The sequence below is a fragment of the Etheostoma cragini genome, chromosome 9, assembly GCF_013103735.1.
Source record: "Etheostoma cragini isolate CJK2018 chromosome 9, CSU_Ecrag_1.0, whole genome shotgun sequence".
Classification (NCBI taxonomy): Eukaryota; Metazoa; Chordata; class Actinopteri; order Perciformes; family Percidae; genus Etheostoma; species Etheostoma cragini.
The window spans coordinates 18,373,361-18,388,807 of NC_048415.1; the positions used below are offsets into that span (position 1 = coordinate 18,373,361).

General features: G+C 41.1%; 1 protein-coding gene across 1 annotated transcript in view; it reads right to left on the reverse strand.

Annotated features, from left to right (window-relative positions):
- lingo3a (leucine rich repeat and Ig domain containing 3a) overlaps positions 1-15,123 on the reverse strand; it is a 36,763-nt gene extending 21,640 nt beyond the window's left edge. Inside the window, exon 1 of the mRNA XM_034882272.1 lies at positions 14,620-15,123. The gene's annotated coding sequence lies outside the window, so the exon portion shown is untranslated. The remainder of the gene's footprint in view (positions 1-14,619) is intronic.
- Between the last annotated feature and the right edge of the window lie 324 nt (positions 15,124-15,447).

The window sequence follows — 15,447 nt, forward strand, 5'->3', positions numbered from 1 at the left end:
TCAAAAAGTTGTTTTTATTCGTCCAATAGAAAACTCAGATTGGACATATAGCCTGGATTACCCTGCAGAGATCTGAGGAGCAGTTAACAATAGTCCTCATAAATCCACCAGAGTTTAAAATGCCAACACAAAGAAAGAGGAAAGTGGCGGACATCCGGCCGAAAAGAGGGACATCTGGCAGAATTTGCAGCAGCAACAGAGCAATCCCAAAAGTGAAACATCATGGATATAGATAAGGTGCTGGACTATTTCTTGGCTGGGACCAGTAACTTCCTGGAGTCTTGTTGTCATATCAAAGTACTGTGCCTTCCCAAGAAATAGTCTGGCACATAAACCCTTCAGTAAAACCCCAACACATACGCTAACACACTGCTTTTGTGTTTCCAATTCTTATGCTAAGCTAACCAGCTGCAGATGTTAGCTTCATATTTATTGAACAGACATGAGAGTGGTATCAACCTTCATATCTAACTCTTGGTAAAAATGGTGAATAGGGGTATTTTCTACCATATCTTTATAAACCAAGTCTTGACCCATTTTTTCTGGAAACACGACAAGAGGGAGGACATATACAGTACGTTACATCTTGAGGACTTGTTAGAGCTCACTGCAACTAGTGCTTTGTCAGCTCCATGTGGATATGCTAAATACATTTTTTTGTCAGCTAGTATTGAGGCTGAAATAACAAACGTGAAACAAGGCATTAAAGCCTATCATGAGCAGAAATGTGAAGCTGGCTTTCTGTGCCTTCCTAATTGTAACATGACGCTAGCTGGCATTGCTGACCTCTCTTCTGCCCCTCTCATTTTCATCTGTCTTCACTGACTCGGAGCAGCACAGGCTCATCATTTTCACCAAAAAAGCATCCGTCTCATTAAATCCCCTCTGCATCTAAGGTCTGAGAGGACAGCCAACAGCCATCTCTCATCTGCTGAAAACTAATTTCTCCTTCAAAATCAGTAAATGCGATCTCAGTTTAAGTTTTCTTTGGGTAACTTCTATTTCATCCTGGTTTCACAGGACATTGTTGAGGATCATCTGAACATCCTTCAAAGACAAACCTTTCTCCACAATTAACACCTTGCAAAAAAAGCTTTGAACAACACCCACACTACCATGGGAAGACTCATGGCTTCTCAGTGGGAAGACACTCTCTTTCCTGTCTTTCTTGAATTTCTGTAATGAATACAAACAACATACATCAAAGATCTATAAATAAAGTGTAGACGTCAACCTGTTAAAAAAAAAAGGAAGAGTGTCTCTAGATTCCTTGCAGCTTTGCTTTAAATCTTTGTTTCCTAAAATGCAGACAAACATTACATTGGATTCTTATTTTTTGACACAAAGCAATCTTGCACCAAAACAGCAATTTTGGATAAAACAGGGAACATCTGGGATCAAAGTCCTGTGATTCTGCAACAAGGTGGAAATAGCAATATCCTCAAGTGTCCCTGACCAATAACCAATAACAATTCCTATCTGACACACATGCAGCCAGTACAGTGTCTGGCCCGGGATTACGGCATAATGACATACTGATGAAATGTACTGGGCCATCCAGCTCTGTCTATGTTATGGTCTGTTGTCCATATTTCAGCTGCTGAGCCTGTTTGTATGGCCTACTTCACTGTACCACCCTCTAATTCTGTTGCCGTTGGGAACTGCCACACTGCCCGGTCCACTTCCCGTGTCTCCTCCACTCGGCTTTATTCTCGCTGCAGCCAAGACAGCGGGCTCTGAATCGGGGACGAATGACTCTCGGAAAAACCGCCACAGCTAAAATGTTGGTGAAAAACAAACGGAAAAACTGAAATGAAGTGAAGTCTCTTTATTTTGTACAACAGTAACATCAATAATAAATAATATTGCAAAACATACTGCATAGATGTGTGCATGTGCATATATTCCTTCCCGCCCGCGCTGAGCTATTAATCTGAGAATAGTGATGTTTGGGATTCTATTGGAATTGTCCAAGAGTTTTAATTACAAGAAGAACTCTGAAGCAATTATGGGATCTCAAGCAACACTGGCACTGAATCAGCTCTCACAGAACAGAGACACAGAAAGAGTCTCATGATTCAACACTGCAGCTAATTGTTGATTAATCTTCAAACATCACACTCAGTGCTCTGCATTCACAGACATGGCTGCACAAAACCTGCAGAGATAATCATTCATTTGTTACATCCCAAATGGATCCGCTTTCCCACAATTTCTTCTTACTGCCAGTTAAATAATGGGGGTGTTGCGTGTTTGTAGCTATGAGCTGAAGTAGAAGAGGTAGTAGATTCTGTATCTGTGCCATGTCTTCTGAGAGATTAGCTAATGAAATAATACGCTTCTTGTTTAATAGAAGGCAAGAAGTCAAGTGTTTGAAACAGGGCGAGGTGGCATGGAAGAGCAGCATGCATGAAGGTGCTGACCATGGAAAAGACAAAACAAAGGAGTCAAAGAAATACAGAAAAATAAGAAGACAGAAATACCTTTAAACATTTATTAGAGTCAAGAAAGCAGATGAGCTATGCAAAATGAAATTGAAAATAGGAGCAAAGAACAGAAAGTGAGGCACAGAGACTGTAACTGTGTGTGCATGTGCGTGTGTGCATGTGCGTGTTTCGTCGGATGGTTGGTTGACAGCCACACTCTCTCTTATCTCTCTGGCATAAAAATCTCAAAGAGATTCCATCAACGAGGGAGCTGCTGCTGCTGTCCATGCAACAACTCAGACTAACAGGAGTGCCTAATAAGGAACAGGCAAGCTGACAGCAAAAATCCCAAATATGCACACGTAAATTCAGCTAAATGCTAAAATTGACACACACACACCCCTCTCAGCTGAGGCTCTGCGGGGCGATAAAAGTGAACCTTGGCAAATGACAGAGGTTGTCAGCCCTTGTGACAAAGGCTTAATGAGAGAAAACAGAAGAAAGGTGGAGGAAGGAGAAGCAAGAGCAGATTGAAGATGAAGACAGGGAGGAGAGAGTGACTCAGCTGCTCTCCCTAAAGGCCTCCAGGAGGACGAGAGGGATGAAGAGGCACCAAAGAGGAGGGGTGTTGATGCTCCCTCTGCTCTTCACACAGAATCTCAAATTCAAAAAAATGAAAGAGAAACCGAGACAGGGGACCTCAAATAACTCTTCAGAGGGAAATTTACCCCCAAAGCAAACAACAAATGTCCACGATGCCTGAGTAGGGGATGAGCAATCAGCGTCCTTAAAGGGGATCGCCAAGCCAGCTCACCAACCAAGTCCAAAGAGAATAATGACATCAGGGTTATCTTGCATGCGAAGAAGCTTCTTTAAAGTCTCAAGATACAGCTATGGGCATAGAGTAATTGGGCTCTGCCTGGGCATTAAACATAGATCTGATCTGACATCACAGGAATTCAGCATCGGATGTACTGGGATGAAACAGCATGCTGGACAGAGTTAGAAACACACACTGCACAAAAAAAAAACAAAAGAAAAAAAGCTGCATCCATGCAAACAGACACAACCGCAACTACATCCTGACATACAAATTATTCACAAGCTCTTTTGAAACTGTTTACTCTGACATGCAGACGCCGCCTTCCCTGACACCGAGACAGTGGAGAGCTCCATTGAAAGTGGTTCTGACGAGACGTTTCAACGTGAGACAAAAGCAAGAGTCAGTAGAAAGAGAATTCTTTGGAAGAAAGCTATAGATGTACACTATAGGACAAAGTGAAAGGAAAGCAGGCAGGGTTGTCTTTGAAAGAGATGAAGTAGGTTTTGACAGCGTGCCAACTGTCATGCAGGTAGGACGATCAACGTTTTTTCAAGAAGAGAAAAATACCCCAAAAGATGAATAATTCATCCTGAAGCTATGGCAGGCTAGTGAAGACGAGAGGGGCGTCAGCCCCATGAAACACTGCCTCACTGCGTCTCGACTGGCTCCAATGAGAATCCATAGGCCAGGGGCAGCTTGTCCTCTTCACCTCAAACTGTGGCAAACAGCACAGACCAGGAAGTTGACCAGGACGCACACCTGTCAAACTGACACAATGTGACAGAAGGGGCATTGAAAAGACACAGACGTGTTAATATACTGTATGCGGAGATATTCAAAGACACACAAATCCACAGATTATGATCTATACTGACAGGCATAACCTTATTTGTCTCAGAAACAGCATGCAACCCGCCTCCACAGATAAAAATGGGCCGAGCACACACAGAATGTTCCAGCTATTTCACGGGCACATGTAGCACATATACTGTATAGCCCCTATAATGCCCCAAACAATACATTATAAACTGGCCACAGCTGGGAGTCAGTTCAAAGAAACGATTCACAGAAGAGTAATTCTGACAGGCAAACCAAATCCGTATGTTCCTAAGGAGTGAGAGACTGAGAGAGAGAGAGAGAGAGAGAGAGAGAGAGAGAGAGAGAGAGAGAGGAAGGAACCACAGTCTGTTCAGCACAATCTCATCACACCCATCTGTCACAGTTGCACATGGACACATACAGCTGTTGATTTATTAGTTCAAATGATGCAGAAACAAAGCAAGGGAGAGATTTTCTTCCGGGCATTGACATCCTTTTCAAAAGCGAGGCTGGAAAAAAGGCTTTTTTCTTAAAACATGTTGCCCTCCGTAGGGGTTGCAGGAAGAGACCTTCCCACACCATGTGTGCACAAACACACACACCAAATGTCTAGTCATTTTAGTCCTGCAATATAAAACCAAAACTATACCATTAGATTGCTGTTATTAGCTTATCATATGGTGCCAACCCTGGACTGGTATTAATAAGGCACAATCTGTAATCAAAATCGTTACAGACATACATACAGACATACTGTACATCCCCTATAATGATCTTTTTAGGGTTTCTTTTTTTATTTATATCTAAAATGTACAAGTCAATTTATACATTTGAGTTAAAAATGCATTTAAAGTGTTTCTAAAGTTAACTATTTGTGTTTAAACAGTCAGTACTTGCATATTTACATGTTCATTTATTTACATCAGCAGTTAAGAATCTACCTCTGTGGTGTGACTCACATGAACCTGAGGCTGAGTTCTGCTAGCGTCTGATTGGTTAGATCAGCTACATGTGATTATGTAAAACGAGGACGTGTTGTTGTGGAGCTGATAAAGCTGCTTACTTTTTATTAATGCGCTGTTAAAAAACAATGCTGCGATATTGACTGATAAAGGATTTTTAAGGCCAATACCAATACAAATATTTGATTATTTAAAAACCGGGTATTCTGATATAATTTTTTTTTTTAAACGTAACAAAACACAAACAGAACGTTAGCTATTTGTGGTTATTTACAAGTTCTTATTAAAATAATAATGATAATTTGTTTTATTGTCACAACAGAACAGAGGAACATCAAATATATTAAAGTTCTGATAAATAAAGTGTATAAAAATAAAAACTTAAGATATAGAATTTAAAGTCCTTTAAACAAAAACACAATAACAACAACAACAAAATTTGTGTTGCCAACAGAGACGTTGTAGATTGCCAACACTAATAACATGGTTCACCGTCCGATTTTACTTTTTAAATATTCATTTATCCGAATCATTTATTTTTAATTGTAAATGATTCTGATGAATGAATATTAAACAAAACAAAAAAAATCAACCATTGTAAATGCCAATACCGATAGATCGGGTAATGGCTAATATTGGCCGATAGTATCGGCTTGCTAATATATATTGGTCGGGCTCTGCTTTAACCCAGGTTTTTGTTGGTCAATGGCACAATCACTTCCGGCTGCCTCAAGATAGCAAACAGCCAAGAATTCACCGGAACACACCTCCCCTGTAAGACCTGCACGCCCATGGAAGCAAAGATGAGTGCAGCTGCATTTGCTAGTTAACGTTTACGTGGGTGCTGGACGGTCTTTAAATAGAGAAGACACTTACGTTGGGCTTTGCGGCGCACTGCGCCGGGTGCAAGATAGGGCTCCAAATCTTGTTCGTTTAATATGCGCAATAAAGGACAATTTGGACTATTCTGGACTATTTCTTGTAATAGTTGTTTAGGCTACTGTTGCACACAAGTGTTTTCTTTGCTGGAAATAATTTTCTTCTCTGCAACACCAGGTGACAAGCTGACATGTAACTATAACTACTGCGAGCTAACAGCTACCTGCTTAATGCATGCAACAGAAAACTGGCATCATGATTTGAGATTTTGAGCATCAGAGAGATTGCATTTTTATCGTCTTAAAAATGGGGAGGTAGCACCGAGGTCAGAAATGTCCTGTCCTGTTGAACTTACTGTGTTCAGTAGCGCTTTTGAGCTCGTAGCTTAAAGGTGTTAAGGTCATCTGCCTGCTGAGAAAGAGTGTAGCACATTATACATTATGATGAGATATTCATTTGAGCTGGGTAGCTATTTTCAAGTGACCTTTAAGTTTGACAAGAAAAAGAAGTGTTTTCTTCTGGTAATTTGTGAAATTGTTGACCAATCAAAATCATTCTAAAAGGTCTATAACAAAGAGTTTTTAATGTTTTCTTCTTATATGGAGGAGAATACGATATGAGATGTCAGGGAAAACGAGTAGGTTAAAAGAGATATGGAAACCATTCCTTGAGTATTATTCCAGCCCTATTTCCAGTTAAACATTTGTCTTTATTTACTTTTCAAAACACAAGGTAGTAATAAACAGATGACTATAAAAAACTATGAAGAGAAGTACACTAATTATTTTTTTGAGTTTTTGTGAGTGAAAAACACATGTGTAATCCAAGGCAAAAGTTGATCGGGACCAGAAAATAGTGTCTTTTGCCACTGACCACTGTTCATTTTTGATTTTCGAAGATAGGTCAAATGAAGGCAAACAGAAGGGGTGGGACTGTGCCTCTCTATGGGAGATGACAATCTGATTGGTTTAATGCATGTTGCCTTAGATTGTTGAACTAGGGCCCACAGTGTGTTAATGTGTTGGTAGGTGGGTTTTGTTACTTTTGGAAAAAGCCAGGCAAGCTGTTTTCATGCTTTGTGCTAAGCTAACCGGCTGCCTGCTGTAACTAGATCAATTATTTACCATGCAGACATGAGAGTGGTGTTGATCTTCTTATTTAACTCTCTTCCAGATAACAAATACTGCTGGACTTTGAAGAAATCGCAGCTCTTACTCTCCAGTTCCATGCCTCTCTTATTCTAGGATGCAAGCAATCGGTCGAGCACACACGCAAACTCGCAAAAGAACCACTGAGCAACAAGCGGCGAGGGCAAATCAAAAGAAGTCAAACAGAGAGCGCAGCCTCACCGAGCGGTTCACTCTCATCCTCACAGTTCTACTGATCTCCACTTCAGGAATATGATTCGATCAACTGATTATCTGATTCGTGTTCAGCGGCTGAAAAGAAGAGTCGGCTTTAGTTCCGACAGAGTGATCCACAGAGCAGGGAGATAGAGGAGCACTGGCGGTTACGGAATGAAGATGCAAAGAGGCATGAATCTTTAATCTTCATTTATACAGACGGCTTGCTGGGATATTTAAAATAGGTTCACTAGGTTTCTTAATGAGGGAGAGTGAGAAAAACTTGAGAATACTTGAGAGAGCTCCATGAACCAAACCACAGATTTTATTTTTGCAGTAATTGCATTAATCTCGATCTAAATGCATTGTCATCACTCCACAAACGCCTGACCGAATGCGTCAGCTGAGTCAAACACACCGTTAACTGTTGAGGACGACAGGAAGCTTTCAAAGAATGATTAATGAATCATGTGGTTAATTCCCTCGCCAAGTGTTAAGCACATCTTACCACAAAAAAAAAAGTTCTCATTTGAGTCAGAGTCACTGGTAGGTTCCGGACTGAGGGGACATCATGACAAAAACGAATGCTACATTTAATCATCAAGCACTTCAAAATCAATCGGAAGAGGCTGGCGATGTGATTCGTGTATGTATATGTGTGTGGGAAGCTACAGGCATCTACATTTTCTCATATTTTAATCCAGTCACAGGCTGTTTGGTGTCTAAATACCACAAAGGCGTGTGAAGTTTCAGGGTTGAGGCAAGAAAAATAATGTCGTTCCTTGGAGTCGTTCATACAACAACACACTGCATGTCTTGTGTGTAATCTAATCTTTTTTCTTAATTACATAATTGAAGAGAGATGATTAAAAGAGCTATCTCGCACGCAGGGCCCATGGAGAGATGGTATGCAAGATGTGTGTAACTTGAGTCAACCCACAGGACAACTGGCTCTTCGCAATGGTTCAAAATACAGTAAGCCGTGTCTGCCTGGCTCCGCTGCTACAAATAAGGTTAATCAGAGAGCTGGAAGGCCACATCCGTATTCAATCTATCACTTGGTTTATACAAAACAAACGGTGTAGGGATCAAACGGTTCTTTTAAATGTACACTTTTATCCAATAAGTGAAAACCTTTTGAAAAGATGGACTATATTTTTGAAAAAAATATGAATGCAGTTAATGGTGTGACAGTTACGGGTGAAATAAATAAAAGGATTGTTTTTTAGACAAACATCTAAATAGCTCAGCAGCTCTCTCAATCTGATTAGCTGTTCAATTGGAGCAGCATAACATTTCACAAAACTGTTTGTAGGAGGAGACAAATAGTTCTCCCGACTTTATTGAGAGAATGAGAACAATGTTTCAGTGCGTGGTGTTTGTACAAAGCAATAAAGAAAGAGGTGAGGTTATTATAATAAGAATAATTTAAAAAAATATATTTGTAATGCACTTTACATTTAAGAAACCTCAAAGTGCTACAGGTAGGATCATAAAAGCAAGATAAAAACATTAGTTTAAAATACATATAAGTAGTGCAACAACATTATTGTGCAAGGTTAAAACTCATAGGTTCTGCTAAAAAGAAATGTTCTTAATCCTTTTTTAAAGTTCTCAATAGTTTGTGGTGCCCTCAGATGGTCGGGGAGGGCATTCCAAATCCGAGGAGGGGCAGAGCAGAAGGCTCGATCCTTCATGGGGGCTAAGCTGATTTCTGGGGAGTAAGAGGCGGTTGGAGTTTTTTTGAGCGGAGGGATTGTGTTGTAGTGAGAGGGGTGAGTAGATATTTCAGGTACAGGGGGGGGGGGGGGGCATTTCCATAGATGCACTGGTGGGTGAGAATTGAGACCTTGTATTCAATCCCAGCAGAAACGGGAAGCCAGTGAAGTGAGTGGAGAATGGGTGTGATGTGGTCGTACTTTCGCACTTACCAGGATCCTTGCAGCACTATTCTGAACATACTGTAGGTTATATGTGTTGTGTTATCAGTGAATGCCTGATGCTGTAGGGATACCACAAGCTAATATGGCTGCATGTATTGTACACACTGCCGTACAAATGCCCTTTACTCTGGTTACCTGCCTCTTCTAGCTTGTAGGGAAAGGTTAGCGTTGAGGGTCGCTGTGACGTGGCAGTAACGTTGCTTGTGAGTTTACTGTCTATCTACTGTCACTATAAAAAGGGAAAAGCCCCCAAAAAATCATCTTTAAAAAACAAAACAAATTAAAGCAGACGATGGAGAGGTGAACAGTGAACATTTCACACTGCGTTAACTGTATTTTACACTGCATTAAATGTAAAAAGAGCATGTCTATGTGTGTGAGAAAGAAAATCTTTTTAATATTCCAACTCGTCATTAAATGCTTAACGATAGCAGTTGTGAAGTTTCTACTCAACACTTATACTAATTCCGAACAACTGCTAATATTTTTAACATCAACATAACTCATAATTAATCTGGAAAGTAAACTACTTTTATGGGGTATGCATTTTACATGGCCTACAAGTTCCCAGTGTTCTCAAATCCTACAAATGCCCCTGGTTGTGAGTCTAACAATAACCGAGTAATACGTGAAACAGTAGAGTGATGTGTCTGATGTGATCCCCCGCCTCGGTTGACTAAAGGAGACTATTCACGAGAAACTGTAACTCCGCTTTAGTGAAAAACAATCAACTTCTTATATCTGCACTTACAATACAACACTCAGAGTGTAACTGTTGGACTGGCAAGGATAGTAACTTCCTGATGAAGCAGGAGCCTTAAACCTCCATTTTCTGTAGCACTTTCAGTCATGATGGTTGATCCATACAGGAGAATATTGTTTTATGGCACTTCAAGCTGCCAGCAGCAATAGAAATACATAAAATGAAATGAGCCGGAGTTAACGACAAGTACACAAACTGCCCAAATACCCGGCACTTCATCCCATAACGCAGCTCTGTGTTGGAGTCACTTTGCTCACTGTTACATGACTTCTCATATCAGCTCGCTCACACCAAAGGCTTTAATTGTTTATCTTTTGCGGGCTTAAGTTAAGAACATTACCAGGACTGTTACTGTTGCTTCACACTTTCTGAGGAGCGCTGGGCAAAAAAATTACTTAAAGCTATAGTGTGTAGTTTCTGGTGCCCCCATGAAGAATTCTATCTAATGACAACAACGCTGTCGGCACATCCACATTATACAAGCCTTCTGTGACCGTGCAATGTCCCCGCTCCTCCCTTCCCCCACACAGTTGCTAGTAGCCAAGAAGACACTGAGGATTGAAAAACATGAAACTCAAGTTTCTGCACGGGAAAGTCGCCAGACAATACATTCTTCTAAACATAGCCATACTGAAACAAAAACAGAAACTGTTTTGTGGAGCTCATAGTCTTAATTAGCTTTGTTGCACCTCATTTGGCAATGGCTTAAATTTAACAGACTTTCATTATTATCAAAATATTACACACATCTGTGGCCAGGTTAGCTCAGTTGGTAGAGCAGGTGCACATATATAACGGTTCACCCCTTGATGCAGCGGCTGCGGGTCCAATGCCGACCTGCGGCCCTTTGCTGCATGTCATTCCCCTTTCATTTCTCCATCTGTTCTGTGGAAATAAAGACCTAAAATGCCCAAATAAAATACCTTTACAATGTTACGCACTAAAGCTTTAATGCAAAAACATGAAGTGTAGTCTCTGAAATCCTCTTAAGTGTGTAAGCACTGCCTACCTACACTCATGAGACTCCTTGGCTTCCCTTTTAGTACTTATGTAATACGACGGTCATCGCATCACACATTCTTTCATCCACAAACCTCAGAATACATATAAATATGCAGCATCCAAAGAGCAAAACTAGCAACTCCTCTTTCTCATCTCATCAAGTCGATCCAGTGAAGTCACTCAAAATCTATTGTCTACTTAAATAAGCCAATTTAGACTTTTTTTCAAAATGTCAAGAAAGAATGAACTTGACAAACCCATAGGTAGCTCAGATAAGTGTAAGACCATCCTGGTTTAAGTAACTGGTCAGAGCTCAGCTAAGCAGTGTGGTGTGTATCCTCTGCCGTACAATCTATTAATGGGTTCTGCAAGTAGAGATGTTTGTAAGCTAATATCGTTTGAAATCCTAGACAAATAACTGGCATAAATTGCATCATCTTGAAAAAGCAGAAACCCATTTGGAGGAAGATAAATAGACTCCTCAACATAAGAGCATTTTTAATAGTCGGCTGAATTGTACTGGGTTGACGTATAGCCTTAGCTTTGATCATGTTATTTTCAAAATATATGTTACTAGAGGCTCCTTTAGAGTCATTTAAATCAATGGGACTACAATGACAAACTGCCTTATTAAATTGTCTAGAGCCTCAGCCCATTTTCCGCAGATTAACAACTATGTTGAATAAAAACATTTATATTAGGTCCTGCTTAAGCCCTGGAAAAACATACTTAAGTCTACTTTTAATAAGTTGCTCATCATCACCTAAAGCAGTGATTGCCAATGAAGGACACTTGCACAGAAGGGTTTGCTTGTGCATTTGCCAGGGGTTACATGGTACTGTAAGTAAAGTAGGTCAACCTATTTGATTTTATAGAAAATATGATGGGATTTAAAAAAGAACATATATCCATATTTGAGTCAACTATAGCGCCTGGACCCCACATGTTGAAATTTAGAGTACATCAAAACTTGTTAGCAAGCAAGCAGAGAAACAGTTAACATACAGTACTGGTAAATGGTTAAAATAGCTAAAAGTAACAGATAAATAGTTAAAACAGATAGCTAAAAGTAACAATAAATGGTTGAAACTGTCACTCCCCGATGTAAGTCAAGTGCAGATGTGAGTTGCGCATGCTCAGACGGTTTACAGCATAACATGTCATACTGAAATCTGTGAAATCCATGAAATAATAAACTTTTCTCATTACAAACAATAACCGAAGATGGGAATCATTTCAAAAACGTTTTAGCTATCTATGATTGTTTGATTGCTAATGTTAGCTCAAAACACCATCCCGGTGACAGCCTTTGCTGTGTTTTATTGCTAACTTGTAGCCAGCAGTGAACGAACTTTGTTAAGTAGGTCCATGTTTACAGTATTGACATTACAGAAGTCTCTCGTTAGCATCTTGTATGCTACTTGTCACAAAGTAAATAGCTAAGTGCAGAATAAAAGTGGTAGTAATGCAAAAAACGACCTAAGTTTTATTGTGGTGAAAAGATCCACATTTATTTATTATTATACTACCACCATAAAATCAACATTTTGAATATAAAGACTGGTGTGGATGAAGAACAAGAATCCTACGTCACTTTGACAAAAAAAAAGTACTCTAAGGTAATGAGAACAGCCAACCTCTATTGTCATGACAAATGTCAAATAAAGCAATCATGTTTGGAAATAAATTACTTGTAAGGCCCAAATTCTCACTAAGCTCTGCATTGAGGTTACAGCCTCATCTGAACATCTATAATGGAATTACAGTAGCCATGTGAGAGGGAGGATGGCCAGCACACAGGCCCATGATCCGTCCAGCTGGACATCTTAGGCGTGACAGCTGACATGTCAGCGTGCCTGCAGGTATCTGACAGCCACTCACAGGGCACTCGCTCCTTCTCCTCCTTCCCGTCTTCCGTCGCACTGCCCTCTCTCCATAGTAGCAGCAATGCCCTCGGCGTGCTGACAGCAAATGCATCTCCGCTTTACTGCCCTCATAAATACTCCAGAGTTAAAAACAATGAGACTGAGCTTTGGCAGTGTTGAGCTGAGGTAATGTCACCATTGAGCAGGGCTGACAGCTTTATCTGCAGCAGAAAGCATCAGAATGAGGAGGTAAGTGTAGGAGTAGTAATGGGCAAGACTAACGGTCCTGCCTCAACATTGCACTCTGAGGGCCGCATAGACCTGTCAGCAGACATTTCATTACTGACACATAAATCTGTCAGATTGGGAAGCTAAGTGGCACCTTGGGTCCTATTAAGTGCTGTTGTATAATTGCATTCACTTTGATGCTCATTTTCTCCTGTTGATTTTTAGACAGTCCCAGCTACTGTAGTTCTCGACAGAGTCCATGTTTCATCTAAATTTGATGAGACAATTTTGAAAATGAGTAAAATAAGCGAAATGAGAGAAAATCTGGCAACATTTCTGGCGGCAAAAAATATGCTAATGTCTCAGTCACTGCAAACTAGAAGCAAGCAACACAGTGACGATGATAAAGTGTTGAGGTTTTGATTACAGAAATGTACCAGCAATGAAAAATTAAAAGATGCACAATTCAGTGAGCATGTGGAATTTTGCATTGCTTTGATTAGTTAAAAACTCCACAGTTAGGGTAAGCAGTGACATTAGTAAAAAACAATCTCTGAGTGGGACAAATGTCCTAAACATGAATTGCTATACTGCCTGTGACTCGGGACCTTAAAACCAGGTTCGAAAGCCCTTGGGTGTCCAGGTAGACAAAGGGTTTAAGGCGCTGAACATGAATTATAATGGCCCGGTTCGAATCCTGACAGGGTCCTTTGTTGGATGTCATTCCTTAATTAATCTCTCACTTAATTTCCTGTCACTCTACTAATAATGCCCCCCAAAATGACTTAAAGAAAAACACATTACAGTCGTTGCTGTCAGCAATTTTTAAATTTTCTTAGAAACCCAACGACAGCTGTGCAATCTCAATTATTATTTGCATTCAGTTACATGTTTTTGTAATGTATGTAGGCCAACGTATGCAAGAATTACCGCGACAGTGGTAAACCATGACAGACGAGAAACAAGATTAAAGCTGTATTCAGACCTTCCTTCTATATAAAAAAACAGCTTATTTCCAGAACCACACTGAGAACTGAACAGAGCCACAATAAAGATAGGAACAGAGCTGGAAGAGGGCTGAGAAAACACAGGCAGAGGTTTAGATGTGTCACGCCGACAACTGAGATGACTGCAGGGATCGATCAAAGGCTGCCTTTTCCCTTTCTGCCCCACGTTTAGATGAGAACAGTGGTAAACAAACACACACACACACACACACACACAAACTATCTCTCTCTCTCTCTCTCTCTCTCTCTCAAGGATAACAATAAAAAAGAACAAGCGGAGTGAGATAATGAGCAAATCGATCAGGCGGAACTGCACCATGACAGTGTTAGAAGAGGCTGAGGGGTTAAACTAGTGCCACGATGATCACAGGGTGAATCTCACACTCATCAGGTCATCTGTTTGAGTGAGCCTTGAGTAATGGGATCTGGATGAAAGGGAAGACACTGGCAGTGGCAGCTCAGTAAAGGAACACATGATCTCTCTTTGGTGTGTAAAAGTGTGTCAGACAGCCCATCAAGTGAAGGTGTGTGTGTGTGTGTGTGTGTGTGGTTGGCTCACCCAGGACTAGAACTTGCACAGGACTCCATCCACATCTGAAAGCCTGAAGGTGCTCTGATCAATGCTGGCCGTCTGCTCTGACTGTGGTGATAATGTTCCTCCTCCAGCCTCTCCGGACAATGAGCTTCTTCTTCCTCCTCCTCCTCCTCCTCTTCCTCTTCCTCTTCCAGCAGCAGCAACAGCAGCTGAGCTGGACTGCATTCACTCACCTTCCCTTCTCTCTGTCTCTTCTCCTCACAGCACTGCTGTTGGATTAGCTACCGCCTCGCAGATGAAGTCCCTGGCTCTCCGCTCCCTCTGCTTTGTGCTGGATCGGCAGCAGGGGCTCGTCTCCCAGCGGACTCCCAGCTTTGTGTCTCGGGGATCGGTGAGGACTGCCACCGGCAGCGGCAGGCAGCTCGGACTGACGGTGCTCTCGTTATTGGAGTGCATGTGTATGTGAGTGCTGGCATTTGTGTGTGTGTGTGTGTGGGGGGGGTGTAGAGCGTAGTGTGTGTCTGTTGGTTTGAAAGAGGAGCCGGCTGCTGTTCACAGGGCTCATATGTGCTGTTGCGCGCGCTGTTTCTCTCTCTCTCTTTCTCTGCCTTGTACTCGCGCTGTTTTGTGCTGCATTCACGTCCTATAGTGGGAAAACGGGAGATGATTTCTCTAGGCCTATTTTTTTCACTTTAGCTTTCAAGTGGTGGATATACTATATACTCCACAATACCCTGCAGGGACACACTGCATGGAAATCCATGATGGACAGAATTGATTTAATAAGATATTCTAGAATGGATAGCCTATGTGAATAAATACAGATGAAGGTATAAATTCACCAATAGATGT